We start from the raw sequence: 4,917 nt of genomic DNA, 5'->3' as shown, positions 1-4,917 counted from the left end.
GTTATTTACATCCCGTATATGTGTGTAATATGGAATATATTTATGCCTGTGTGAATAAGCCCTTACTCCTGTTCTATACTCTTGGCTGCTACATTGTAACAAACTGCTGCTGTGTGAGACAGACAAGGTGACAGCTTCTCAGCATCTGAATGGCAATGTTTTCATTTACTGACAGCAAGCAGAGATCTTGAAAACAGCGAGGAGAGACAAAACATATTAGGAAGTTGTACAAGCTTTATTTCCATAAGACTGACAACCTCTTGTAGATCCGTGAAGATACTGGCAGATACTTTCTCAGCTCTTAGATTCACTTATTTGCTGTTTGGCTTCTTGCAGACATTTGTTTTTGAGGTCTTGAAGTATTTTTCGATTTTTAGCTTGTAGAATTTTCCAAATAGCCTCTTGAGTTCCGTTGTGACGGTATTATTTGGAGATCTGTCAATTTCACATATGAGTCCCTTCTGACACGGGCAATAATAATGTAACCCAGGAGTAGGCTGAAAAAGAGATGATAGGGTTAGTAAAGACACTTATGACTTCTATCAGGAAAAGAGAGGGAGAACCCCAAACAATCCCACCTCTGTTACGGATTTGTCACGGATCAACTAAATCAAATCAAAATCAAATCATGGTATTTGTATAGCGCCAACTTATTCTGCAGCGCTTTCAGGTAATTATTACTTATTACCCCCCACCAAGCTGGGTTCTCATTTTACTGACCTTGGAAGGCTGAGTCAACCTTGAGCCGGCTACCAGATTCATGCGGGGATTGAACTTGCAACCTTCAGGTCGTAGGTGAGAGCTTACACTCTGCACCACACAAGGCTCAACTACTCTGAGTGCTGTTGCCATTATGACCGCTTGTCATGGCAGAGCCTCAATCGATCACCCTAGCGGGTTTGCAAAAGTAGAGATGAGTGCAGTAGCTGAATATTGTAAAAATATCAAAACTTTATTCCTCCATTGTGCATAAAATAGTGATATTTCGACCAGAAATGGACTTTATCAAGCTTAAACTGATAAAGACCATCACTAGTCAAAATGCCGCTCTGTTATCATCATTGGAGGAATAAAATTTTGATATTTTTACAATATTCTGCTGCCGCATTCATCTCTACCTTTGACATCCTGCGTTGAGTCTATGGTCCACACCCTTTCTGAAGTGCAAGCATTCTTTGTCTAAAGAAACACCCCTCACCAAGTTCGGTTTTCTACACAATAGTGTTGCTGTCTACATTTTCTCTACTACTCTAGTAGGGTTGCAAGCGCAGAGTCATTAGAACACAGGTGGATTTGTACCAAGCTTTCCCAGGCTCCTGCATGCAAATCACCCACTGGTCAGTCTATTGTCTCCAGCACTCTACAATATACTACCACTGCCACGACTAGCTTGTATGCAACTGGTGAGCTGGAACCAAAGCTATGAACTATGAACAGTTATTGTTCATTTTAAAATGGACAAGGCTTCCCAATAAATTGCCGGATTCTTCTAAAAAAGACTAGCAGCGCTAAATATCTATATCTTTCCAAAAGGTATACAGAAAAGGATGCTTTAATGGAGATAAGGTTTACAGGCATACACAACAGGCAGTAATTTAAAATAAAACAAGGGAAAAATAAAGAGAGGTACCATATTTTCGCCAAGGTTCTGATTTCTGCAGAGTTATTGAAGCAAACGGGAAAACCTTACGCCGTAGCATATCTCCGAAGTCTGACAATAGGGGTTCATCGAGCGCCAAATTATAAAAGATTCCCCAGAACACACCTTTCCCCTGCCCCCTCTGAGGTCATTTACAGAAGGGTGGGTAAATGTGGATGACCTCTGAAAAACCACAATTCCCAATTTTGGCCATATTCCTCCAATCGGGAACATATTCCTGGCATATTTCAGGTCATGATGTTACTATTCAGTGACATCAAGCATGACGCGTAAATTATAACCAAATAAGCAGATACGCCATTTGGGGGTCTTCTCGGGCCCGTACTGCAACATGTAGATGTAAGCTGTCCCGCCCAATTCCAAAAATTAATAATTTATATCGGGCTCTGAGCTTCACACGATTAATAAACCTCATTCAGATATTTTCCCTTAAAACAAACATTTTAGAGCTAGGATGTCTCTGAAAACCATCCAATGTGTCACACCTCACCGACATGGGGGTTAATTAACATCCTCTGTCACTGCCTTAACGTTATTGTCATCCAAACATAACACTTTATAAAGCCACATGGTCATCAAAAGCCTGGCAGTTGTGAGGGAGGGGGGATGTCAGTTCAGCTTCACTAGTGTCCTGAATGGCAGCTGATTGATATTGGATCAATCCTTATACCACAACACCTAAGCACATTGCCATTAGGGACGGCTTCACATGACCATATGCTCAAATACGCTTGCATCAGCACAATGTATTAGCACATAAATGAGGTTGATTTGCACACGTCTGCACATAGTATTGTACTTTTTGAGTACACAACGCCAGTTTACAAACGCGTGACACACCCCTTTTGTGGATTCAAGGGTATTTAGCCTATTGAGCTCTAGATGTCTCCTTTCCCCGTAGAATTGCACACATATAAGTGTATATTTACGTACCTCACATAGACTACTATTGGGTCTATGGTGCACAAATACAAAGGATAATAGAGCAGGTCCTATTTTGTTTGTGTTTGCATAAAATACGTTCATGAGAACGAACCCATTGAAATGAATGTGTTCTTTGTGTTTTGTGTATATATTGCGTGCACAAAAACGTGCAAATACAGTCATGTAAAGAAGTCCCAATATGGATAGAAAATACGTCCGTTTGAATGGACCCCATAGGGTTGAGGTTTTGGGAGTTTCAATTTCGGGCAGAACTGGAACAATAAAATCATCCGTGTGAATAAACCATTCCAGCAGCTTTTCAATACAGTTTTTGGCTGCGCAGCTTGTAGAGATGAACACAAGGTTTTAGGGTGCATTAAGAAATGTAATTTGCAGAAAAGCTCCTGTCACATCACTGCTGCGCGCACAAGCACCCAATGTGTGTATGCATACACTGCCAGGAGGAATAAAGGAGGAACAGCTCCATGTCGAGTTCCAAGATACTCCTGTTTTTAATTCTGTGGGCAATACAAGTATTTAGTAGAGCAGACATGAGAGGAGAGGCGACAGCTCCTTGTAGGATTCACATATGTGCGAGGCCGTATTCACACCGCTAATATTACTGTGCAGGTTCTTTCCATTTCTCAGGTGGACAGAATGTCCATGGAAAATTAACCCATTTACTTCAATGGGTTCATTCACATGAGGGAATTTTCAATCTGACCAATAGTCCAATTGAAAAATTGCTGCATGTCCTATTAAGGTGTGGATCTCGCATAATAGTGGGACCTATAACTTGTGGTGTCCCCCACAGTACAAGGATGGAGGGTCCATGTGCTGTGCGATGCGTGTTAGTTATCTCGCTTGGACGACGAGGGTATCTAGAATGATCACAACCAAGAGCATTGTTCCATTCGGTATTGATGTCAGAGGAGGTACTGTTGCACCCACGAGTGCCGCGGACGACCAGGGGGCCTCCGCCATTCGGCAGGGGGTCGTCTCTCGATTTTCCCAGCAATTGCTGCTGTTAGAGCACCGTGGGCCGGAACAGCTTCGGACAAGCGTGCAACATAACCAAAAAGTGTGAGACGTCTCCTTGTTATTGTTTTTGTGCCTGTATCTCGCTGTTTCTGATGAAGTCAAACCAACAGAATCTCAAGCGCAATTCGCTCTTAGCTGTGTGAATACGGCGGTATGGGTAAAGCAGTACAGCAGCCACTTACAGATACTCACCGCAAGGTTACAGAAGTCATTTTCTTTTGGTTTTCGCCTACATGTACCTCTATACTTATTTTTTGAACCAGCAAAGGTTCGGCAACATCCGCTGTTACATCCTGTATTTACAGAACATAAATCTCCGATTTTCTAAATGTAAAAGAGAGAAATAAATATGATGTGATTGTAATTCTCTTTGTTTGTCTCGTTGTTCTCATTCCTGAGATCGGCCACAATTATTACTTCACACACAAGTCGGACGGTTGTTCCCCATCTGTGCTGTCCGTGTATTTCACGGCACACGGACCCATATTTTTCCCAATTAGGCTATTCACATGAGCGCTATTTCACGGGGACCATGTCCGATTCTGGACTGTATCTTGGATGAGTAGGATATGTAATGTCTACTTCCCCACTGCTCAGACAGTACATGGACATCAGAGTCGAGCCCTAGATTCTTATGCACAACTTGCAAATGTCCGTCTGAATGCAGCCATAGGGCTCATTCACATGAGCGTCATTTTGGTTTTCTCTGGGTTCCTCCAGACATGCGATTTTTTTTGACGCACCTTAAAAAAATTGTGCGTCGATAGATACAAATATTGGTATTAAAATAACACACGCCTGTTCAATCACATCAAAAGATAGGACATGTTGTTTCTTTTGGCAGACCAATGCAGGAGACTCCATAGATTCCTGTAGGAGTCTATGAGAGCCATACAGCAAAGGGAGGGGGGGGGGGGGGGAGTATAGCAATGACTAGTGCTGCTGAGCAATGACAAATGCCTCTTGTTGAGGCATTTAATTATCATTTAAAGTTGTTCTGCTGGCCAAGGGATTTCGGTGCTACGCATTGGTTCTATAGAGTTTCTATTGGAAAACCATAAGGCCTTGTTCACATGAGCATGTGTTTTGTGCATTCATAATGCACGCTTTTATTTAAAGGAACCAATGCGTTTCTACAGAGGTGTTCATATGCACGGAATTTGAAGCACAAAACAGCACACACCTAAAAAAGGTAAGACATGGTGCACGCTGTTGGTTCTCATACTGCAGGAGTTTCCATTGACTCTTATGGGAGCAGGAGTTAATGGAAACTTCTGCACTGCCAATAGGTT

At 42.2% G+C, this 4,917-nt stretch overlaps 1 long non-coding RNA gene across 1 annotated transcript; it reads right to left on the bottom strand.

The window, feature by feature from the left end:
* Positions 1-216: 216 nt before the first annotated feature.
* On the bottom strand, positions 217-4,348 carry LOC136614409 (uncharacterized). Its single transcript, XR_010790955.1, has 2 exons — positions 3,818-4,348; positions 217-497 (listed from the first exon to the last, which is right to left on the bottom strand). It is a non-coding gene; the product is annotated as an uncharacterized lncRNA (long non-coding RNA).
* Positions 4,349-4,917: the final 569 nt, after the last annotated feature.

This window comes from Eleutherodactylus coqui, chromosome 1, assembly GCF_035609145.1.
Source record: "Eleutherodactylus coqui strain aEleCoq1 chromosome 1, aEleCoq1.hap1, whole genome shotgun sequence".
In the NCBI taxonomy this organism is placed as follows: domain Eukaryota; kingdom Metazoa; phylum Chordata; class Amphibia; order Anura; family Eleutherodactylidae; genus Eleutherodactylus; species Eleutherodactylus coqui.
Note: the sequence above shows the minus strand (reverse complement) of the source record. Positions and strands in the feature narration are given on the sequence as shown.